At 45.2% G+C, this 26,077-nt stretch overlaps 1 pseudogene; it reads left to right on the top strand.

Annotated features, from left to right (window-relative positions):
- LOC129823302 (MAM and LDL-receptor class A domain-containing protein 1-like) overlaps positions 1 to 26,077 on the top strand; it is a 51,404-nt pseudogene that overhangs the window by 16,842 nt on the left and 8,485 nt on the right.

The following is a 26,077-nucleotide window of genomic DNA, read 5'->3' on the forward strand; positions in this document are numbered from 1 at the left end:
CTGTGCCATGATGTGTGTGTTTTATGTGCTGGACATGGATTTGTGAATGATAGCACTGAATGTGAGAGGCCCAAGAGCTGCACATCGTTAGAGTGGTTTTAAGTGTTAATGTCACATGCACAAGTAAAGTGAAAAGCCTTTCTTGCAAACTCAGAACCCAACAATGCAATAATCAATTAATGTATTACTAGAAAAAAGACACTATTGTGTATTTCATATTCTTTCTAAAGTAAGCAAGCATACTATATACAGGAAAAATTTAAAAAGTAAAATCCAATACCATATTTAAATATGCAGGGATACTGGAGTGATGGAGGTTCAGTTGAAGTCAGAAGTTTACATACACCTCAGCCAAATACAATTAAACTCAGTTTTTCACAATTCCTGACATTGAATCCTTGTAAAAATTCCCTGTCTTAAGTCAGTTAGGATCACAACTTTATTTTTGTGAAATGTCAGAATAATAGTAGATAGAATGATTTATTTCAGCTTTTAATTCTTTCATCACATTCCCATTGGGTCAGAAGTTTAAATACACTCAATTAGTATTTGGTAGCATTGCCTTTAAATTCTTTTACTTGGGTCAAATATTTCAGGTAGCCTTCCACAAGCTTGGCCCATTCCTCCTGACAGAGCTGGTGTAACTGAGTCAGGTTTGTAGGCCTCCTTGCTCGCACACACTTTTTCAGTTCTGCCCACAAATGTTCTATAGGATTGAGGTCAGGGCTTTGTGATGGCCACTCCAATACCTTGACTTTGTTTTCCTTAAGCCATTTTTCCACAACTTTGGAAGTATGCTTGGGGTCATTGTACATTTGGAAGACCCATTTGCGCTCAAGCTTTAAATTCCTGACTGATGTGATGTTGCTTCAATATATCTACATAATTTTCCTGCCTCATGCCATCTATTTTGTGAAGTGCACAAGTCCCTCCTGCAGCAAACCACCCCCACAACATGATGCTGCCACCCCCATGCTTCACGGTTGGGATGGTGTTCTTCGGCTCCCCCCCCCCCTTTTCCTCCAAACATAACAATGGTCATTATGGCATAACAGTTCTATTTTTGTTTCATCAGACCATAGGACACTTCTCCAAAAATCACAATCTTTGTCCCCATGTGCAGTTGCAGACCATAGTCTGCCTTTTCTATGGCGGTTTTGGAGCAGTGGCTTCTTCCTTGCTGAGCGGCCTTTCAGGTTATGTCGATATAGGACTCATTTTACTGTGGATATAGATACGTTTGTACCTGTTTCCTCCAGCATCTTCACAAGGTCCTTTTTTCTTTTGTTCTGGGATTGATTTGCACTTTTCGCACCAAAATACGTTCATTTCTAGGAGACAGAACGCGTCTCCTTCCTGAGCAGTATGATGGCTGCGTGTTTATAATTCAAATTAAAGTTTTTTTGTCACGTGCGCTGAATACAACAGGTGCTGAATACCTTACAGTGAAATGCTTACTTACAGGCTCTAATCAATAGTGCAAAAAAGGTATTAGGTGAACAACAGGTAGGTAAAGAAATAAATCAGTAAGAAGATAGGCTATATACAGTAGCGAGGCTAGAGAAATAGCAAGGCTACATACAGACATCGGTTAGTCAGGCAATAGTACCTGCATACTATTGGTTGTACTGATGAACATGGTACCTACAGGCGTTTGGAAATTCCTCCCAAGGATGAAGCAGACTTGTGAAGGTCTACAATTTCTTTTTCTGAGGTCTTGGCTGATTTCTTTAGATTTTTCCATGATATCAAGCAAAGAGGAACTGAAATACATCCACAGGTACACCTCCAATTGACTCAAATGATGTCAATTAGCCTATCAGAAGCTTCTAAAGCCATGACATAATTTTCAGGAATTCTCCAAGCTGTTTAAAGGCACAGTTAACTTAGTGTATGTAAACTTCTGACCCACTGGAATTGTGATACAGTGAATAATAAGTGAACAATTGTTGGAAAAATTACTTGTGTCATGCACAAAGTAGATGTCCTAACCGACTTGCCAAAACTATAGTTTGTTAACAAGACGTTTGTGGAGTGGTTGAAAAATGAGTTTTAAGGACTCCAACCTAAGTGTATGGTAACTTCCAACTTTAACTGTATCTGTTCACACCACCTGTTCACCTGTGAGAAGAATAACATGTTTTCACCTCACGTAGGAATTGCACTTTGACATGAAAAAAACTAGAAATGTTGCACGTTATGTTCTCATGTGTAGTTTCATGTCGTCACGTTATGACATTAACTTCACATAAGGCCACGTGAGATCCCATGTGAAACATATTACTCTAAGGGATCTCAAGACAAAGGTGATCGCTGGGTATGCATCATGTGTATTACAGAGCTCAGGGATGTCTGGCCTCACATCTCTTTCCAGCTGAGAGCATTTGCAAATAGAGTTCATAGAGTTCAGACTGAGATTGCACTCAGACTTCTGCTGTGTTTCCGAGAAAGGTATTGTTGTCTGGTGGCTATAGCCTGTGACTTTGGAAAAAGTATCTGTGGAGCAAAGAAATTCTATATCAAAGTAATATATTCTGTTCAAAGTAGTCATGGACTGTTTCTCTAGATATGTATAGGGGAAGGTGGACTATGCAACAGGATATAAGACAAACAGAGTAGCAGTGGCTTGTACTGTCACGCCTTCTTCGCCACTGTGCTTGTGTGTTTGGACAATTTCAAGTCTTTCGTGATTAGTACACCAAGGAACTTGAAGCTGTCTACCCGCTCGACCCTGTAGGCTGACTCATCGTCGCCGGTGATCAGGCCGACAACTGTCGTGTCGTCAGCGAACTTGATGATGGTGTTAAAGTCAAATCATATCAAATCAAACGTTATTTGTCACATGCGCCGAATACAAAATATGTAGATCTTACCGTGAAATGCTTAGTTACAAGCCCTTAACCAACAGTGCAAGTCAAGAAAGAGTTAAGAAAATATTTACCAAATAAAAGTAAAAAACAATAAAAAGTAACAAAATATAACAAACATGAGGCTATATACAGGGGGTATTGGTATCGAGTCAATGTGCGTGGGTACAGGTTAGTCGAGGGAATTTGTACATGTAGGTAGGGGTGAAGTGTCTATATATAGATAATAAAAGAGGGAGTAGCAGCAGTGTAATAAACAAATGGGGAGGGGGGGGGTTGTCAATGTAAATAGTCCAGTAGCCATTTGATTAACTGTTCAAGAGTCTTATGGCTTGGGGGTAGAACCTGTTAAGAAGCCTTTTTGACCCAAAAGACTTAGCGCTCCGGTACCGTTTGCCGTGTGGTAGCAGAGAGAACAGTCTATGACTTGGGTGACTGGAGTCTTTGACAGTTTATTGGGCTTTCCTCTGACACCGCCTAGTATATAGGTCCTGGATGGCAGGAAGCGTGGCCCCAGTGATGTTCTGGGCCGTACGCACTACCCTCTGTAGCGCCTTACAGAAGGATGCCGAGCAGTTACCATACCAGGCGGTTATGGCACCGGTCAGGATACTCTTGATGGTGTAGTTGTAGAACTTTTTGAGGATCTGGGGACCCCATGCCAAATCTTTTCAGTCTCCTGAGGGGGAAAAGGTGTTGTCGTGCCCTCTTCATGACTGTCTTGGTGTGTTTGGACGATGATAGTTCGGTGGCGATGAGGTTGTTGTCCTGGCACCACACTGCCAGGTCTCTGACCTCCTCTCTATAGGCTGTCTCATCGTTGTTGGTGATCAGCCCTACCACTGTTGTGTCGTCAGCAAACTTAATGATGATGTTGGAGTTGTGTTTGGCCACACAGTCGTGGGTGAACAGGGAGTACAGGAGGGGACATAGCACATGCCTCTCACACGCCCCGTGTTGAGGATTAGCGTGGCAGACGTGTTGTTGTCAATCCTTACCACCTGGGAGCAGCCCGTTAGGAAGTCCAGGATCCAGTTGCAGAGGGAGGTGTTTAGGCCCAGGGTCATTAGCTTAGTGATGAGCTTTGTGGGCACTATGGTTTTGAACGCTGAGCTGTAGTCAATGAACAGCATTCTCACATAGGTGTTCCTTTTGTCCAGGTGGGAAAGGGCAGTGTGGAGTGTGATTGAGAGTGCGTTATCTGTGGATCTGTTGGGACGGTATGCGAATTTGAGTGGGAATAGGGTATCCGGGAGGATGCTGTTGATGTGAGCCATGACCTGCCTTTCAAAGTGCTACGGGGCCGTAATCATTTAGACAGGTTACCTTCGCTTCCTTGGGCACAGGGACTATGGTGGTCTGCTTGAAACATGTAGGTATTACAGACTCAGTATGGTAGAGGTTGAAAATGTCAGTGAAGACACTTGTCAGTTGGTCTGCGCATGCTTTTAGTACACGTCCTGGTAATCCATATGGCCCTGCAGCCTTGTGAATGTAGACTTGTTTAAAGGTCTTGCTCACATCGGCTACCGAGAGCGTTATCACACAGTCGTCCAGAACGGCTGGTGCTCTCAAGCATGCATTTAGCTCGTCTGGTATGCTCGCCTCACTGATCAGCTCGCGGCCTAGTTTTCTTTTGTAGTTCGTAATAGTTTTCAAGCCCTGTCACATCCGACGAGCCGGTGTAGTAGGATTCAATTTTAATCCTGTATTGACGCTTTGCTTGTTTGATGGTTCGTCTCAGGGCATAGAGGGATTTCTTATTAGCATCCGGATTAGGTAGTTCTAACCTTTAGCTCGATGCGGATGCTGCCTGTAATCCATGGCTTCTGGTTGGGATATGTACGTACGGTCACTGTGGGGACGTCGTCGTCGATGAACTTATTGATGAAGCCAATGACTGAGGTGGTATACTCCTCAATGACATTTGATGAATCCCGGAATGTATTCCACTCTGTGCTAGCAAAACAGTCCTGTAGCGTAGCATCCACGTCATCTGACCACTTCCGTGTTGAGCGAGTCAATGGTACTTCCTGCTTTAGTTTTTGCTTGTAAGAAGGAATCAGGAGGATAGAATTATGGTCAGATTTGCCAAATGGAGGGCGGGGGAGAGCTCTGTATGCATCTCTGTGTGTGAAGTAAAGGTGGTTTTTCTTCTGGTTGCACATGTGACATGCTGGTAGAAATGAGATAAAATGAATTTAAGTTTGCCTGCATTAAAGTCCCTGGCCACTAGGAGCGCCACTTCTGGATGAGCATTTTCTTGTTTGCTTTTGGCCTTATACAGCTGGTTGAGTGTGGTCTTAGTGCCAGCATCGGTGGTAAATAGAAGGCTACGAACAATATAGATGAGAACTCTCTTGGTAGATATGATAAGCTGCAGACTACACTAAGGTACTCTACCTCAGGAAAGCAATACCTTGAGACTTTTATTAATATTAGACATCGCGCACCAGCTTTTATGAACAAATACACACACCCCCGCCCCTCATCTTACCAGATGTAGCTTCTCTGTCCTGCCGGTGCATGGAAAATCCCGCCAGCTCTATATTATCCGTGTTGTCATTCAGCCAGAACTCGGTGAAACATAAGATATTACAGTTTATAAAGTCCCGTTGGTAGTATAATCTTGATCGTAGGTCATCCATTTATTTTCCAATGATTGCATATTGGCCAATAGAACGGATGGCAGTGGGAGTTTACTCACTCGCCTACGAATTCTCAGAATGCAGCCCGACCTCCGCCCTATTTTCTTCATGCAAATTATGGGGATTTGGGCCCGTTCCCGAGAAAGCAGTATATCCTTTGAGTCGGACTTGTTAAAGAAAGATTATTCTTCCAGTTCGAGTTGAGTAATAGCTGTTCTGATGTCCCAAAGATATTTTCGGTCATAAGAGACGGTAGCAGCAACATTGTGTACAAAATAAGTTACAAAAATAAGTTACAAACAACGCGAAAAAACGAACAAAATAGTACAGTTGATTAGGAGCATGTAAAACGTCAGCCGTCATTCCAGCAAGTTGTGCGTAGCCACACAGTCGTTGGTGAACAGGGAGTGCAGGAGGGAACTAAGCACACACCCCTGTGGGGCGCATGTTAAGAGTCAGCGTGGCAGAGGTGATGTTGCCTAATCTCACCACCTGGGGTCGGCCTTTCAGGAAGTCCGGGATCCAGAGTCCTAAGCTTGGTGACGAGCTTGTAGGGGACAATGGTGTAGTCAATAAACAGCACTCTCACATATGTACTCCTCTTATCTAGGTAGGTGAGGGCAGTGTGGAGAGCAATTGAGATTGCGTAGTCTATAGATCTGTTGGGGCGCTATTGGAGTGGGTCTAGGGTGGCTGGGATGGAAGAGTTAATTTTTTGCCATAACGAGCCTCTCAAAGCACTTCATGATTACAGAAGTGAGTGCTACAGGGCGGTAGTCGTTGTGGCATGATTCCTTAGAGTTCTTAGGAACAGGAATGATTGTGGTCATCTTAAAACATGACGGCATTACAGACAAGGAGAGGTTGAAAATGACCGTGAATATGCCTGCCAGTTGTCCTACGCATGCTCTGAGAACACGCCCTGGAATACCGTCAGGGCCCGCAGCCTTACAGGTGTTGACCTGATTTAAAGACCCACGTCGCACCGGCCTCGGCGAGCGAGATCACCCAATCATTTGGGTCGGTGACGGCCCTCACACCTGGCTCGATGTTGTTGTTGTCAAAGTGTGTATAAAGTGCATTGAGTTTGTCTTGTAAAGAGGCATCGTTGGGCAGATCACAGTTGGGTCTTCCTTTGTATTCCGTAATGGACTGTAGCCCCTGCCAGATGCGGCGGGAGTCGGCGCCTGTGTATTAGGATTCCACCTTATTCCTATATGGTCCTTTTGCTTGTTTGATGACTCTGCGGTGGTCATAGCAGGCCTTCTTGTACTCATTCCTGTCTTTGGCCATAGCATCAGGGTTGTCTACAATAGCACTGTGTGCGGTAGCCCTGTTCTATAGTTTAGCGCCAACCTCTGCGTTAATCCAGGGCTTTTGATTGGGGAAACAACGAACCCTCACCTTGGGTACAATGCATTTTTTTATGAAACCGGTGACGGAGGTGGTTAGCTTGTCAATGTTATCGGCAGAGTCTTGAAACATATTCCAATCAGCTCTAGCAAAGCAGTCCTGTAGCATAACCTCTGATTCTGGTGACCATTTCTCAACGGAGCGAGTACTTCCTGTTTAAGCTTCCGCGTGTAAACAGGAAGCAAGAGTATGGAGTCATGATTTGATTTGCCGAATTGTGAACTAGGGAGGGCCTTGTATGCTTGCTTGTGGTTAGCATAGGTCTAGGACTTTATCGCCCCTAGTGGCGTTGGAGGTGTGTTGATGGAAGTTGGATATCACGTATCTTAGTGATGCCAAATTAAAAATCACTGCCTGGCAGAAAGGCAGCCGCTGGGTATAGGTTTTCCTGCTTGTTTATAACCTTTTATAGTTTGTTAAGTGCCAGCTTGTTATTGTAATTGTTCTGAGGTGGACTATATACAGCAGTCCCGATAACAGCTAAAAACTACCTTGGGAAGTTTGACCATCAGGTTTTCCAAGACACGCTGGAATTAGCACACCACTTGGAGTTGATGAAGAGGCACTCTCAATTTCCCTGACTCCATTGTACTGTCCGCCCGGTGAATGGAGAATCCATCAACTTAATCTCACCAAGATCCAACCCTCTTTTGCCTCTGTAATGCCTGTGTTTCCTCTTGGGTTGCCCGAAAATTGGGTTGGAATTAAAAAGAAAGCCCAGGGCAGATGAGTCTAAGTAGAAGCCGGAATTGGGGTAAGTAGCTGCCGATCTGATGTTCAAGAGTTCTTGTCAGTTGTAAGAAGTAATAGTGGATAGATTTTGTGAAAATAGAGTTAAAAATAAACTACAAAATAATCACAAAATAGCAAAGTTGGGTCTGAGCTTGCAAAACAGCGGCCATCTAATACTGCGCCATCTTAAATCCATAATTGCCTAATAAATTGAGCAAATGTCATTTTACACCCTCTAGAGAAAGATTTCCATAACCTCAGGCTCAAGGGCCCTCCTTCAGTATTGTTCACAGATATTCAACTCCTTGGCACATGATCTTGAAGTGGAGCCTACAGTCCTTGGATTTGTCTGTGTGCATTGACTATGGAAGGTTAAGCTGTACCCACAAGACATATTTTTATTTACGATTTGTATTGGCCATTCTGTTGCACTTCCACCCTATAATAGCTGTGATTTTTTTTGTATTTTACGTTTCCACTCATTTTACATCTTACCACAGCAATATTTCCCAGGGCACAAAGCACACCATAGCGTCTTTATATTGCTCTTTACAACCTCAATAATTGACCCGGTAGGTTTATGTGCCTTCTCTTTGTGTCTATAAAACAGAGGTCATAACTTCTCTATCGGTTTTCTCATTTTACCATCCGCCGGGTGCCTTTGGGCCCTAAAGTCCTTTGTCATGATTTGAAGGGGGTAGAGACAGTCGCTATTTGTCAGTATTGGTGATTAACGGTAACACACCCACAGTGGTGCGTTGGAGCATGGCGCCCCTAGAGTTGGAAAACGTGTGATAGCGGTGCAGCAATGCTAGCTTTCTGTGTGTTATCACTCTTTCTTTCATCCCTCCCATTCATTATTGCTCGCTTATACCCTTTAATATATAATTGGAGAGCTTAGATTCACAGTTATCCATCAGACACATTTTCGGGAAGTTCAACAGAACTTTGACCTCTAGGGTACATATAAGAATTACCTGTATGAATGGCTTCCAAACGGAACCCTGATACGTGTTGAACTTTGTTTGACAAGTGGTTCTGAAAGGTCATGAAAGTACCTTTCAAATGATATATAATATAACCAACTTTGAACGCCTCAGCTACAACTATTGTTTAAAAATCGCCCATATTGCGCAATTGCTTAGCCATAGAATTCCATGTAATGGGGCAGGTATATTTTTACATTGTAACTTTGGTGATAGAGACACCAAATTGCGCACACACACAGCTATAACAGGTCACAGAATTCCATCATTAACCCCACAGAAGCCTTTTTTAAATATGGCTGCTAAACAACACAATGGGGTCTTGTTGGACAATTTCATATTGACCATACCTGTATGACATATAATTGTAGTGTGGCCAAAAATATCTTAAAATGTTGATAGTGATGTAGAATACACAACCACATTAGCCAGGTGTGCCAGATATATAAGGATGTTATATTATTCACAGAATTGTGGTAAGAATGTGCCCAAAAAGCTGATAATCACTTGTTTTTCACTGGCAGGGACTGGGAGGCTAGTCAGGACCGAGGGAAAGATGAACGGAGCAAAGTACAGAGAGATCCTTGATGAAAACCCCCTCCAGACCACTCAGGACCTCAGACTGGGGTGAAGGTTCACCTTCCAACAGGACAACAACCCTAAGCAGACAGCCAAGACAACACGGGAGTGGCTTCTGGGCAAGTCTCTGAACGTCCTTGAGCGGCCCAGCCAGACCCCAGACAGGAGCTAACATCTCTGGAGAGACCTGAAAATAGTTGTGCAGCGATGCTGTCAGGTGGATGGATTATCTTGGTAAAGGTGAAATGTTCCCTAACAGGGATGTAAACACATTTGTGCACAACATTTGAGAGAAATACACGTTTTGTGCATCTGGAACATTCCTGGGATCTTTTATTTCAGCTCATGAAAACTGGGACCAACACTTCACATGTGGCGTTTATATTTTTGTTCAGTATAGATCATATTCATGTATACAGCATAGAGCTCTGAAGCGTCCCTCAGTTTCAATTAGCCTAATAGGAATGAACAACAGATTACAAACCAATAAAAAATGTATCCTGTAGATAGGCTGCAGTGCATTCAAGTTCATTGCGGGCCTGCTTTTGTTTTCTCACGTCTGCTATATCTAACGATGTGTCCTCAGTGGCTTCTTTATGTGCTATGGTTTTTATTTTTCATCTCACCTCCCGTTCGGCTGCAAATTTGGAGCTGTGAAATATTGCACCACAACCGGCATAAATTCCGATTTAAGTGCTTTGTCACAAACATGACAGTAACAGGTTATTGTAAATCGTCCCCTGAAAATAATGGGTAATTAATATCACCTTGGTGCAATGCAAATATATCCAAAGGGACACATCTGAAGGCACACACGCAGGAATGTATGTACACACACACACCCACTTTGCATATGTACATGCAAGTGAATGTTTGTGTACTTTTGTGTTTGTCTAAATGGCTTTGGATGTTTGTGTCTTTTGTTATTTTGGATGACTGTGAGTGGGTGGGCGTGTATGGTGTCTGTCTGGAACACACTGCTCCAAATGAATCACTCTGACCCGATCCAGTGATATGCTTATTGGTTTTGTCTGGGGCTCTGGGGGTGTGACTGCCTCACACATTTCCCACTTGTCTGGCTGCTGGCTTCTCAGTCTGGATCTCTTTCAGTTCGTGTCCCAAATGGCACCCTATTCCATGCATAGTGCGTTACTAAAAGTAGTGCACTTTGTAAGGAATAGGGTGCCATTTGGGAATCAGCCTGGATCTCTGTCAGTCACAACTCATCCTGCTGGACTCAGTCCATCAAGGAGATTGTCAGTAAAGTTCTCACAGTCACTATAGTGTACACTCTTAAGAAAAAATGGTTATTTGGGGTTCTACAGTGCCTTCAGAAAGTATTCAGACCCCTTGACTTTTTCCAAATGTTGTTGTTACAGCCTGACTTTAAAATGGATTCAATTGAGATGTTGTGTCACTCACCCAATACCCCATAATGTCAACGTGGAATTCATTGAATTGCTGTGATGGGAGAAAACTGAGGATGGATCAACAACATTGTAGTTACTCCACAATACTAACCTACCTGACAGAGTGAAAATAAGGAAGCCTGTACAGAATACTAATGTTCTACAACATGCATCCTGTTTCAATAAGGCGCTAAAGTGAAACTGCCAAAAAATGTGGCAAGAAATTAACTTCATGTCCTGAATACAAAGTGTTATGTTTGGGGAAAATCCAATCCAACACATGATTGAGTACCACTCTTTATATTTTCAAGCATTGTGGTGGCTGTATCATGTTATGAATATGCTTGTCATTGAAAAGGACTAGGGAGTTTTTTAGGATAACATTTTATGGAATAGAGCTAAGCACAGGCAAAATCCGAGAGGAAAACCGAGTTCAGTCTGGGAGACAATTGGGAGACAATTTCACCTTTTAGCAAGACAATAACCTAAATGATGTGCAAATACTGTACTATCAAGGTGTGCAAAGCTCTTAGAGACTTACCCAGAAAGATTTACAGCTGTAATCTCTGCCAAAGATGATTATAATATGTATTGACTAGAATTGTTCTTCCACTTTGACGTCACAGAGTGTTGTTGTAGATCGTTGACAAAAAACTGACAATCAATGCATTTAATCCTACTTTGTAACGCAACAAAATTTGAAAAAAGTCAAGGGGTGTGTAAACTTTCTGAAGGCACTTTATATAGAACCCTTTGGTTCATTGGACGAGATCAAAGAACCCTTTACTAAAAAAGGTTCTATATATACTGTAAACCTAGTGAAGACCGTGCAACAGATGCCGAGGTCAGAGTGGCAAACAGCCATGTTCATACAAACCTCTGCTGACTGCAGTTGCTAACTAAATGCTAGCTAGAAGCAAGAGGAAATTGTGTGTTTAACAAAAGCATATACACTCAGATAAAAAAAAGAGGTTCTATATAGGACCTTTTGGTCAAATCAAATGTCAACTGCCATTCAATAAAATAAAATAAACAGCCATTCCAGCATTATGACGCAAGAGGACGGTGGTTGAACTTGTAAATAGCCAAACAATAAGCATGTTATTTTTCAGTTTATTAAGGTAAGCAAACTTTATTATTTATTTAAATATTTGAAGCCAAAGTCACATGATAAGGTATAGGCAACATAGATAAGTGTCACGCCCTGGCCTTAGTATTCTTTGTTTTCTTTATTATTTTAGTTAGGTCAGGGTGTGACATGGGTAATTTATGTGGGTTTTGTAGTGTCTAGGGTGGTTGTAAGGTTTAGGGGGTTTATTTAGAGTAGTAGGGTTTATGTTTAGTATAGTTGTCTAGCTGTGTCTATGTTGTGTGTAGTTGTCTAGGAAAGTCTATGGTTGCCTGAATGGGTTCCCAATTAGAGACAGTTAGTTTATGTTGTCTCTGATTGGGAGCCATATTTAAGGTAGCCATAGGCTTTAGTTTGTTGTTGGTAATTGTCTATGGTGAACGTTTGTAGCCTGTGTGTGTGCACTACGTTTATAGCTTCACGTTTGTTAGTTTGTAAGTGTTTTTGTTTCGTTTTTCCTTCTCAATAAAAAGAAGATGGCTTATTTTCCACATGCTGCGTTTTGGTCCGTCTCTCCCCCACACGATCGTGACAGAATTACCCACCAATGCAGGACCAAGCGGCATGTAAAGCGGCAACAGGACCCACCTACACAGGATTCATGGACATGGGAGGAGATACTGGATGGTAAGGGGCCTTGGGCACAACCAGGAGAATATCGCCTCCCTCGTGAAGAGCTGGAGGCAGCGAAAGCCGAGAGGAGGCGATATGAGGAGGCAGCACGGAAGCAAGGCTGGAAACCTGTGAGTAATACCCAAAAATTTCTTGGGGAGGGGCTCATGGGGAGTGTGGCGAGTCCAGATGGGAGATCTGCGTCAACTTGCCGTGCTACCCGTGAGGACTCTAAGAGGGAACCTGAGTCAGTCGGGCTGATATTGGAGGTGAGCAATGGGGATGATACAGAGACTGTTAAGGATTTATTGGGGAGGTTGGAAGAGAGTGAAATGAGGGAGCTGCTGTGTTGGTGCGTGAGGCACAAGATCCACCCGACAGAGCGTGTGCGGGATGTGATGTTACCTGAGTCAGCTCTCCATGCTCGTCCTGATGTGCGTGCTAACCGTCTGGGAATGACAGTCCCACGAACCAGGCCTCCTGTACGCCTCCCTAGTCCTGCACCTCCTGTAATAGCCCCACGTACTAACTCTCCTGTGACAGTCCCCAGCCCAGTACCACCAGTGCCTCCTCCACGCACTAGCCCTATGGTGCGTGTCTCCAGCCCTTTACCACCAGTGCCTAAACCACGCACCAAGCCTCCTGTGTGTCCCCAGAGTCCTGTGCGTCCTGTTGCTGCTCCCCGCACTAGCCCTGAGATGCGTGTCCCCAGTCCGGTACCACCAGTTCCGGCACCACGCACTAGGCCTAATGTGCGCTCCCAGGGTCCAGTATGCTCTGTTCCTTATCCCCGCACTAGCCCTGAGATGCGTGTCCCCAGCCCGGTACCACCAGTTCTGGCACCACGCACTAGGCCTAATGTGCGTCCCCAGGGTCCAGTATGCCCTGTTCCTTCTCCCCGCACTAGCCCTGAGATGCGTGTCCCCAGCCCGGTAACACCAGTTCCGGCACCACGCACCAGGCCTACAGTGCGCCTCAGCCGGCCAGAGTCTGCCGTCTGCACAGCGATGCCTGAACTGCCCGTCTGCCAAGCGCCATCTGAGACATCCGTCTACCCAGCACCATCTGAGCCATCCGTCTACCCAGCGCCATCTGAGCCATCCGTCTACCCAGCGCCATCTGAGCCATCCGTCTGCCCCGAGCCATTAGAGCCGCCCGTCTGTCCCGAGCCGTCAGAGCCGTTCGTCAGTCAGGAGCCGTTAGAGCCGTTCGTCAGACAGGAGCCGCTAGAGCCATTCGTCAGACAGGATCTGCCAGAGCCGCCAACCAGACAGGATCTGCCAGAGCCGCCAACCAGACAGGATCTGCCAGAGCCGCCAACCAGACAGGATCTGCCAGAGCCGCCAACCAGACAGGATCTGCCAGAGCCGCCAACCAGACAGGATCTGCCAGAGCCGCCAGCCAGACAGGATCTGCCAGAGCCATCAGCCAGCCATGAGCAGCCAGATCCGTCAGCCAGCCATGAGCAGCCAGATCCGTCAGCCAGCCATGAGCAGCCAGATCCGTCAGCCAGCCATGAGCAGCCAGATCCGTCAGCCAGCCATGAGCAGCAAGATCCGTCAGCCAGCCATGAGCAGCCAGATCCGTCAGCCATTCATGAGCAGCCAGATCCGTCAGCCAGCCATGAGCAGCCAGATCCGTCAGCCAGCCATGAGCAGCCAGATCCGTCAGCCAGCCATGAGCAGCCAGATCCGTCAGCCAGCCATGAGCAGCCAGATCCGTCAGCCAGCCATGAGCAGCCAGATCCGTCAGCCAGCCATGAGCAGCCAGATCCGTCAGCCAGCCATGAGCAGCCAGATCAGTCCGCCAGCCATGACCAGCCAGATCTGTCAGCCAGTCATGAGCAGCCAGATCCGTCAGCCAGCCATGAGCAGCCAGATCCATCAGCCAGCCATGAGCCGTCCAGCCAGGATCCGCCAGAGCCGTCATCCAGCCAGGATCCGCCAGAGCCGTCATCCAGCCAGGATCCGCCAGAGCCAGCCAGCCAGGATCCGCCAGCCAGCCAGGATCCACCAGAGCCAGCCAGCCAGGATCCGCCATCCAGCCAGGATCCGTCCCTCAGTCCGGAGCTGCCCCTTATCCTGGTGCTGCCCCTTATCCTGGTGCTGCCCCTTATCCTGGTGCTGCCCCTTAGTCCGGTGCTGCCCCTTAGTCCGGTGCTGCCCCTTAGTCCGGTGCTGCCCCTTAGTCCGGTGCTGCCCCTTAGTCCGGTGCTGCCCCTTAATCCAGTGGGGTTAATGTGGAGGGTGGCCATTTGGAGGAAGCTAAGGAGGCGGGTAGTGACTGTGGTGGGGTGGGGACCACGACCAGTGCCGGAGCCGCCACCGTGGAAGGAAGCCCACCCAGACCCTCCCCTAGACTGTGTGCTGGTGCGCCCGGAGTTCGCACCTTAAGGGGGGGGTTATGTCACGCCCTGGCCTTAGTATTCTTTGTTTTCTTTATTATTTTAGTTAGGTCAGGGTGTGACATGGGTAATTTATGTGGGTTTTGTAGTGTCTAGGGTGGTTGTAAGGTTTAGGGGGTTTATTTAGAGTAGTTCGGTTTATGTTTAGTATAGTTGTCTAGCTGTGTCTATGTTGTGTGTAGTTGTCTAGGAAAGTCTATGGTTGCCTGAATGGGTTCCCAATTAGAGACAGCTGGTTTCTGTTGTCTCTGATTGGGAGCCATATTTAAGGTAGCCATAGGCTTTAGTTTGTTGTGGGTAATTGTCTATGGTGAACGTTTGTAGCCTGTGTGTGTGCACTACGTTTATAGCTTCACGGTCGTTTGTTAGTTTGTAAGTGTTTTTGTTTCGTTTTTCCTTCTCAATAAAAAGAAGATGGCTTATTTTCCACATGCTGCGTTTTGGTCCGTCTCTCCCCCACACGATCGTGACAATAAGGTTGTTTCAAGCTAGCTACTGTTAGACAGGGAAAAGGTAGGCTACTTTATTGAGCCACTTTACAAGCTAGCTAACGCTTACAAATACATTTTTCTTATCGGATATACCAAATATAGATACAGACCCAGCCTGACATGGGCAATTATCTAATTGTTACTTTTATTTCAGTGTGAAGTCAGATGAGAGGACTATGTTTCGTGAAGCCACTATAAGACTGTTGCTGACCTCTGTTGAATGCATGTGATAGGACCTTTTTGAACTGGACAAGTTCTCCCTGTGTGGCAATTCTTAGAACCCCAAAAGGTTCTTCCAGGCTCCTTTATTTCTAAGAGTGTATGGAACCTTTTGTTCTATGTGTTTCTCTTCACTGTTGACGTTGAGACTGGTGTTTTGCGGGTACTATTTAATGAAGCTACCAGTTGAGGACTTGTGAGGAGTCTGTTTCTCAAACTAGACACTAATTTACTTGCTCAGTTGTGCACCGGGGCCACCCACTCCTCTTTCTATTCTGGTTAGAGCCAGTTTGCGCTGTTCTGTGAAGGGAGTAGTACACAGCGTTGTACGAGATCTTCCGTTTCTTGGCAATTTCTCACATGGAATAGCCTTCATTTCTCAGAACAAGAATAGACTGACGAGTTTCAGAAGAAAGGTCTTTGTTTCTGGCCAATTTGAGCCAGTAATCAAACCCACAAATGCTGATGCTCCAGATACTCAACCAGTCTAAAGAAGGCCAGTTTTATTGCTTCTTTAATCAAACAACAGTTTTCAGCTGTGCTAACATAATTGCCAAAGGGTTTTCTAATGATCAATTAGCCTTTTAAAATTGTGAACTTGGATTAGCTAACACAACGTGCCATTGGAACACAGGAGTGATGGTTGCTGATAATGGGACTCTGTAAGCCTATGCAGATATTCCATTAATGTTTTTCAATTTTCAGCTACATTAGTCATTTACAACATTAATAACAATGTCTACACTATATTTGTGATCACTTTGTTATTTTAATGGACAGAAAATTTGCTTTTCTTTCAAAAACAAGGACATTTCTAAGTGACCTCAAACTTTTGAACGGTAGTGTATATATAAACATGCATAGATATACATACATACAGTTGAAGTCGGATGTTTACATACACCTCAGCCAAATACATTTAAACTCAGATTTCACAATTCCTGACATTTGATCCTAGTAAAAATTCCCTGTCTTAGGTCAGTTAAGATCACCACTTTATTTGAAGAATGTGAAATGCCAGAGAAATAGTTGAGAATGATTTATTTCAGCTTTTATTTCTTTCATCACATTTCCAGTGGGTAAAACGTTTACATACACTCAATTAGTATTTGGTATCATTGCCTTTACATTGCCTTTAAATTGTTTAACTTGGGTCAAACGTTTTGGGTAGCCTTCCACAAGCTTCCCACAATAAGTTGGGTCAATTTTGGCCCATTCCTCCAGACAGAGCTGGTGTGACTGAGTCAGGTTTGTAGGCCTCCTTGCTCGCTCACACTTTTTCAGTTCTGCCCACAAATTTTCTATGCGATTGAGGTCAGGGCTTTGTGATGGCCACTCCAATATCTTGACTTTGTTGTGCTTAAGCCATTTTGCCACAACTTTGGAAGTATGCTTGGGGTCATTGTCCATTTGGAAGACCTATTTGTGACCAAGCTTTAACTTCCTGACTGATGTCTTGAGATGCTGCTTCAATATATCCACATAATTTTCCTGCCTCATGATGCCATCTATTTTGTGAAGTACACCAGTCCCTCCTGCAGCAAAGCACCCCCACAACATGATGCTGCCACCCCCGTGCTTCACGATTGGGATGGGGTTCTTCGGCTTGCAAGCTTCCCCCTTTTTCCTCCAAACATAACAATGGTCATTATGGCCAAACAGTTCTATTTTTGTTTCATCAGACCAGTGGACATTTCTCCAAAAAGTACGGTCTTTGTCTCCATGTGCAGTTGCAAACCGTAGTCTGGCTTTTGTTATGGCGGTTTTGGAGCAGTGGCTTCTTCCTTGCTGAGCGGCCTTTCAGGTTATATAGGACTCGTTTTACTGTGGATATAGATACTTTGTACCTGTTTCCTCCAGCATCTTCACAAGGTCCTTTGCTGTTGTTCTGGGATTGATTTGCACTTTTCGCACCAAAGTATGTTCATCTCTAGGAGACAGAACGCGTCTCCTTCCTGAGCGGTATGACGGCAGCGTGGTCCCATGGTGTTTATACTTATATACTATTGTTTGTACAGATGAACGTGGTACCTTCAGGCATTTGGAAATTGCTCCCAAGGACGAACTAGACTTTTGGAGGTCTACAATTTTTTTTCTGAGGTCTTGGCTGATTTCTTTTGATTTTCCCATGATGTCAAGCAAAGAGGCACTGAGTTTGAAGGTAGTCCTTGAAATACATCCACAGGTGTACCTCCAATTGACTCAAATTATGTCAATTAGCCTATCAGAAGCTTCTAAAGCCATGACATAATTTTCTAGAATTTTCCAAGCTGTTTAAAAGCACAGTCAACTTTGTGTATGTAAGAGAACCAGTTCGGATTTAGGTATAACTTTTGTATGACTGATTCCTTTAGTGAGAGGTCTAATGCTTTAAAATTGAATCATTTCTGCCCTCCGAATTCATATTCATTATATAAATAGGCCCTTTTAATTTTGTCTGGCTTGCCATTCCAATTAAAATGGAATACTTTTTGCTCATATAATTTAAAAAACAGGTCGCTAGGTGTAGGCAAAACCATAAGCAAATAGGTACACTATGATATATGATTTGACTAAAGAGTTAGTCAGGGTGATTTTTCCCCTCCAAATAGACAGGTATTTTCCTTTCCACGGTAGCAAGATCTTATCTATTTTTGCTAACTTTCTATTCAAATGTATTGGAGTCAGATATGTTTTTTCTTTTGTGATATGTATGGATTTCTAATCCCTTAATTTTATTGTTACTGTTCTTACTTACAGAAATGAGGCAATAGAAATAGAAAAAATATATATGTTTTGTCACATACACTGGATAGGTGCAGTGAAATGTGTTGTTTTACAGGGTCAGCCATAGTAGTACAGCACCCCTGGAGCAAATTAGGGTTAAGTGCCTTGCAAAAGGGCACATTGACAGATTTTTCACCTTGTCACCTTGGGTATTCGAACTAGCAACCTTTCAGTTATTGGCCCAATGCTGTAACCACTAAGCTACCTGCTCCCGACTGACCCATTTAGACATTTACAGATTTGTTTTTCAATATTCCGCCAGATCCCATCAGAAAATATGACTATGGGAGCCTCTCGAGTGGCGCAGTGGTCTAAGGCTGTGTTGCTAGAGATTCTGGGTTCAAGCACAGGCTCTGTCGCAGCTGGCCGCGACCGGGAGGCACATGGGGTGGCGTACAATTGGCCCAGTGTCATCCGGGTTAGGGAGGGTTTGGCCGGCAGGGATATCCTTGTATCATCGTGCACTTGCGACTCCTGTGGCGGGCCGGTTGCAGTGCACGCTGACACGGTCCCAGGTGTACAGTGTGTAGCGGTATTTATTAGAGAGGGGTAAAGAAAGATTTTGTTCGGGCGCCAGGCAGGTATTAACCATGCCGAAAGGAAAAGAATAGAATAGAGAGAGTACCACTACCAGACCCACACACATCAGCAGAAGAGACTGCCTAGAGTGTAGCCTGTTTACCAGATAGCCAGTGGAGAGAAAAGAGAATACACACCCTATAAAACCCACATCACTGCACAGGGGTAACCCCACCAATAATACCTCAAACAATAATAATAATAATAATGGCAGAGCAATTTAACAGCAACTTCATACAAGAAAGAACCCAGTCATCAACAGAGGATTTGCAATAATCTGTATTATCTTCCAGTGGAGGAGTGCAGAGGGTATGAATGTGGGGGGTGTTCATAGACACAACAAAGGCCTTAAAAATGTCCACAATCTTCTCGGCCACATGTCATTAGTACACCCCACCTCAATACAGTTCAAATAACAATACACAACTTGCAAGCAACCTCCCTTTTAACTAAAATGTCCACCCAAATACTTCTGGCAGGGCAGCAATAGTCCAGCTCTAATGAACTTCAATGGGAAGTGCATTAGAAAAATAGAGAGTCTGTTGCAGGGTAAAGCACTGGAACAATAGAGGGAAGAGAAAGAGAGAAAAAGAACAAGAGAGATCTTAGCTGTGGTCTTCAGGCGTCCCGGTGTACTGTCTGACTGTCCGATGGTTTGTATGTTAAAACAATGTTGCTACTAATCCATGCGATCCATAACTGGCGCAGTCCCAAACGAAAACAACCACGACCTAGAGCGATCACACCGATGATTGAGTTAAATACTTTATAAACTACACACGCTGAAAACAAACAAAACTTCTGCAGCATAGCACACACAATCAAACTGTCGCACCACCCAAGACCCCCTCCCCCAGAGAGCTGAAAGAGCTGTCTTTATTTCCTCCTTCCTTACTGCTGAGGCGCTCTTAAAAAGTGGCAGCGCACGGTAAAGGCTCGGTGCAGGATTTCGCCACACTCCTTCCCCCATGAAAAAAACAAAGCCTGTAGAAACAGAGAGGATGCAGGCTTTGACAGGTTCATGTTCCTGCTACACAAAACCAGGGAAGTCCTCATCATCAGAGTCCTCCACGAAGAGGTCCTGCAGGTGTTGCTTTTGCCTGCGATCCAGCTCTTCTGCCGTAGGGTAGCAGGGCTTTAGGTCAACAACATGCACCGTCCTAACATCTTCCCCAGTGTCCTCCAAACAGACCAAGTAGTTCACTGGTCCCAACTGCTGCACTACACGGTATGGACCTTTCCATCTCGAAGCTAGCTTGGCAGTAAACTTCTTAGACGCCTTTGACAGTTGATGTGAACGTACCCAGACACGTCCCGTCTATGTTTGTCATAGTTTCTCACCTGTCGTTATTTGGCTTTGGTTTTTCTGGCCTCCACTCTGGCTAGCAAGGTGTGGTGGTGTTGTACGGCATCAAACGCTGGGCAGTCAGGTGAAACATTGGAACTTTGCAAGACTCTGTCCATCGGACCTTTTAGTCGTCTTCCCAGGTGGAGTTCGGCGGGAGTGACCCCAGAAGTCTCCTGCACGACAGAGCTCAGTGCAAAGCGAAATTCAGGAAGATGCTGATCCCACCTTGTGTGCTGATCCCCCACGAATGAAGCGATCATCGCCTTCAGGGTTCGGTTTACCCTCTCGGTCAGGTTGGTCTGAGGATGGTAGGCTGTGGTCAGCTTGGCAATTTCACCCCAGTAGGTACAGAGCTCTTTGTATATTCCTGATATGAACTGCGGACCTCGGTCAGAGAGGATTTGATCTGGAATTCCGAATCTGGTAAAGACCTCCCGTCTCAGAATTAGAGCAATGGCTGATGCAGTGGCTTTGCGGAGTGTAAACAACGCCACCCAGTGTGTGTAGTAGTCCACTACCACCAATAAAAATTCATTCCGGGTCCCCCGGCTGGGAGGAAAATTCCCAACATTTAATTTGGATGGTTCACCACGGTCTGCTGCATTTTCCCAGCAGGTCTGCCAATGTCTGGTTTGTATTTCTGGCAGACTTCACACTGCTGTACAAACTTCCGGTTATCAACCCACATGCCTGGCCAGTAAACCACCTCTTGTAGTCTTCGATACGTCTTAAAAACTCCAAGATGGCCACTCATGGGATTAGCATGATGAACTTGGATTATCTGGTCACTCAATGTAGAGGGAATGAAGACGCGATAATGGTGCTGTGTATTCCATCTCCTCTTTGGGTTTTTCGATACACTTTATCCTAAATTATGCTATACTTATCATTGAAACGACTCTTTGAGTCTTCTTCAGACAGACTCTTGTGGATCGCCATGATGGCAGCATCCTTCTGCTGTGCTCTCCATACATTCATCATCCAGAGGAAAGGAATCATCCAGACACTTAGCAGTAGTGTAAGTGCTGCACAAGGAAGGACAAACATTGGCAGTCTCTGTAATCCGAGAAAGGGCATCTGGTACAACGTTCAGTTTTCCTTTGCGATACTCAATGATGAAATCAAACTTCTGCAGTCTGATAGACCAGCGATTAAGACGGCTGTTGGTCCTGCCTGATGCCAGAACCCACTGCAGAGCAGCGTGGTCTGTGACAACGGTGAAGATCTTCGCCTCCAAGTAGTAGGTCCATTTCTCCAAAGCCCAGACCATAGCGAGGCACTCCCTTTCAGTCGTTGAATAATTCCTCTCGGCTGAATTAAGGGTGCGACTTGCATATGCAAGGACTTCTTCTGTTCCAAGTCCTGTTTGTTGAGCCAAGACTGCTCCAAGCCCTGTTTGACTTGCATCCGTGTACACAATGAAATGAGCATTCAGGTTAGGATGTCCAAGCACTGGAGGAGTAATAAGACTGTTTTTGAGTGCTTCAAATGCACTTTGGCATGCAGGGGTCCATTGGAATTTCACACCCTTCTTCTTAAGGTGGTTGAGGGGTTCGGCGACCTTTGAAAGTCAGGCACAAACCTGTGGTACCATCCAGCCATACCCAGAAAACGCTGAACAGCCTTGAGGGGTGTGGGAATTGGGAATTCCTGCACGGCTGCAACTTTGCCTGGATCTGCATGGATACCTTCAGCATTAACCACATGACCAAGGAACTTGAGTTCTGGCAAACAGAAACGACACTTCAATTTCAATCCTGCAGTCTTTAGTCTGTCGAAGACGAACTGTATGTCTTTCAGATGATCCGCAACAGAGGAGGAGTAGATTATTATGTCATCCAGATACAAAAGACAATTGCTACCCCTCAGATCTCCCAGGACAGTCTCCATCAACCTTTGGAAGGTTGCTGGAGCATTCTTCAAACCAAAAGGCATGACTTATAAGGAGTACAAACCAGCAGGGGTGACAAAGGCAGTCTTGTCTTGACTAGCGGGATCCATTGCCTATAGCCACTGTTCAGATCCAGATGACTAAAGATGGATGCTCCTGCCAGAGATTCCAGTATGTCATTTATGTTTGGTAGAGGATAGGCATCGCTTTCTGTTATGGCATTCGGCTTCCTGTAGTCCACACAGAATTGATATCCCCCATCTTTCTTAGGAATCAGGACAACCGGAGAAGCCCATCCGGAAAAAGAAGGTTCCACAATTCCATTCTCCAACATGCTTTTGAGCTGTTCATTGAGAATTGCCAGTTTGGCGGGGGACAACCTGTAGGGATGCTGCTTAAATGGGGACATCATGCCGGGTATAGATTTAGTGTTTGAAGATGGTTGTACGGCCGAGTGTAAGAGTACAGACCTCACTGTTCATCTCCAACATCTGGGAGAGCTGCCACCTCTCATCATCCGACAGACATGCCTGTTCCACTGCTTGTTTGATGTAGAAATCAGCATCAGGTTTGCTTTTGCTCTCGGAAATACGGCGGTAATCAGCGTGATAGTTGGGTTCTCGGACTTCACTGGTGGAACATGTTTTTGTCTCTTTATATTTTCTCTGTCTCTGACTTGACGTTGTCCAGACTCTGCATAATGTAGCAGGCTCCAGCCTGAAATCAGTGCATTACCAGGTTGAAATGGATGAGGCTGGGAATAATCAGAGTGCAGCCGATAGGAGGGTTCGGACATGGAGATGGTCAGTCCACTGAAGAACAGGAAGTCTTGGCCAAGGACGACAGCAAATGCAAGGCTTGAATCTGCAAGAATAGCCACAGGAAGGTTAATAGTCTCATCATACAGTTTTAGTATTATACCAATCCAGCCCAAAGGGGTGATAGGTTCTCCATTGGCCAAGTACAATGGTCCCTCCTCCCATGTTCGTAGCTCCTCATGAGCTAATGCCATGTTCTGCCACAGGGCCTCTTGCATCAGGGTGTAAGTTGCTCCTGTGTCGATCATGGCCTTCCCTCTCCAGTTCCTAACAGTCAGAGGCACCAATAGTTGTTGCGGAATAGGAATAAGACCGCTAGTTGTGATGTATAAAGGCTTCATGGTGGGCATTAAGGCTGATCCAATTGTATGCAAGCCAGCACGTCTGTCTAGACTTCCGGTCTTCTGTCCTTTCCCTGAATCCTGACGCTGGACACAGCGGGCAAGAACCTGGAGGATGTTGGACTTTACACCTCCAACACATCACTGGACTTTTGACCTGGATTTTGGGTATCTGAGATGGTTTAGCCCCAGGAGAGTTATGGGTATACTGGGATGAGGGAACAGGGTTTTTAGTTTGGAGGTGGTGCTTCCAGTCCTTCTCAAACTGAGTCCCCAGACGCACCAGATCATCAACATTCTGCACACGTTCTCGAAGTTGACTAGCAAGACGGGGAACCATGTTCTTAAGAATGATTTTGACCATCTCCTGCTCAGTAATGTCACCCTTCCATCTCCTACATAGAACTCGATAGGAGAAGGCAAAGTCCCTTATTGGCTCTGCTTCACCCTGGACTCTGTTACGAACACGTTCCGCCAGTTCATCCCCATAGTCCTCTGAGAGGAAGGCTGAGGAATATTTTTTGAAACTGCTCCCAGGTTGACACATGTTCACGGGCTATCTCCCACCAGTCTCTTGCTGTACCATGGAGAACACTGCGGAGGGTGGCAAGAACCTCCCAGTCAGTAAGGGGTCAGATAGAAAGAAAATCATTACACTTAGATAAGAAAAACAGTGGATCAACATCATCTTCTGGGCTGGGGAAAAGTAGTTTGATAGGGAGGGAGCACTCTAGAGGAGGCATGACCGTGGCAGCGGGAGTTCTGTTTAACAGTATCTTCAGAGGGAGTTTTGTAGTGCTACCTGTTCCTATTCCCTTACTGGCCAAGCCAGTGGCAGAGGTAAATCCTGAGGGAGGTGCAGAAGATTTGTCCAGAAGGGAAAAGCACTGCATTACCTCCTGGTGCAGCTCTTCCAGTTGAAGGTCTGTGGCCTTCTGTGCTTTTTCCATCTCATTAACGGTGTCCTTTTGAGTCTGTTCAATTAATAATCGTAGTTCTCCTATGAGAGAGTTCTTCATGTCCTCCATAACTTCCTTCAGATAAGAACACACTCCCTTCACAGCAGAGGCTGACTCCTCTGCTCTCTGTTTTTGTTCCTCCTCAAGAAAGATTATGACTTGATGATGGTTAGTTTCCATTTGTGTTTTGAACCGGTGCAGTTTTCCTTAAATATCCTGCTTCAGAGAATCTTGTAAATATTTCTGTCTCTGAACAATTTGTTGTTGGTTTTCCTCCATTTGACAGGGAAGGTAATCCAACCTCCGCTGCACATCTGTCTGATGAGCCTCCACACATTCCCTGAGTTTGCGAATAGCATTCTCCTGCATTGTCAAACTATGATTGGTGTGTGTCCATTGATGTTCCAGTCGTCCAGTGATCACAGAGACACCTCTCCCAGTCTCTCTGGGGAGGGTAACAGGAAGAGGTTGAGGTGAGGGTAATGGTGGAGATGTTATAGGCGAGCCGGAAGCCTGGGGATTAGGGTCAGTGCTATCCAACTCCATTAGTCCATCGAGTCTTTCCACAATGAAAGAATCCCGAACATGATTTCCATCAGGTGTGTCCACATTGACACAGTATGGGGTTCCAACAAAAGACATGATTCAACCTTGTGTGGATGGTGTCATGGGTGTTTCTCTTCAAGTCCCTGTTCGGGCGCCAATTCTGTAGCGGTATTTATTAGAGAGGGGTAAAGAAAGATTTTGTTCGGGCGCCAGACAGGTATTAACCATGCCGAAAGGAAAATAGTAGAATAGAGAGAGTACCACTACCAGACCCACACACATCAGCAGAAGAGACTGCCTAGAGTGTAGCCTGTTTACCAGATAGCCAGTGGAGAGAAAAGAGAATACACACCCTATAAAACCCACATCACAGCACAGGGGTAACCCCACCAAGAATACATCAAACAATAATAATAATAATAATGGCAGAGCAATTTAACAGCAACTTAATACAAGAAAGAACCCAGTCATCAATAGAGGATTTGCAATAATCTGTTTTCTCTTCCAGTGGAGGAGTGCAGAGGGTATGAATATGGGGGGTGTTCATAGACAGAACAAAGGCCTTAAAAATGTCCACAATCTTCTGGGCTACATGTCCTTAGTACACCCCACCTCAATACAGTTCAAATAACAATACACACTTGCAAGCAACCTCCCTTTTAACTAAAATGTCCACCCAAATACTTCTGGCAAGGCAGTAATAGTCCAGCTCTAATGAACTTCAATGGGAAGTGAATTTGAAAAATACAGAGTCTGTTGCAGGGTAAAGCACTGTAATGATAGAGGGAAGAGAAAGAGAGAAAGAGAACAAGAGATCTTAGCTGTGGTCTTCAGGCATACTGGTGTACTGTCTGACAGTCCGATGGTTTGTTGGTTTGTATGTTAAAGCTTCGCAACAATGTTGCTACTAATCCATGCGATCCATAACTGGCGCAGTCCCAAACGAAAACAACCACGACCTAGAGCGATCACACCGATGATTGAGTTAAATACTTTATAAACTACACACGCTGAAAACAAACAAAACTTCTGCAGCATAGCACACACAATCAAACTGTCGTGCCACCCCCCAGAGAGCTGAAAGAGCTGTCTTTACTTCCTCCTTCCTTACTGCTGATGCGCTCTTAAAGTGGTAGCGCACGGTGAAGGCTCCGTGCAGGATTTCACCACAAGTGTTTCCCCCGATACATTGGTGCGGCTGGCTTCCGGGTTGGATGGGCATTGTGTCAAGAGGCAATGAGGCTAGATTGGGTTGTGTTTCGGAGGACTCATGGCTCTCGACCTTCGCCTCTCCCGAGGCCGTACGGGAGTTGCAGCAATGACACAAGACTGTAACTACT

This window comes from Salvelinus fontinalis, chromosome 25, assembly GCF_029448725.1.
Source record: "Salvelinus fontinalis isolate EN_2023a chromosome 25, ASM2944872v1, whole genome shotgun sequence".
NCBI classification, from domain to species: Eukaryota; Metazoa; Chordata; class Actinopteri; order Salmoniformes; family Salmonidae; genus Salvelinus; species Salvelinus fontinalis.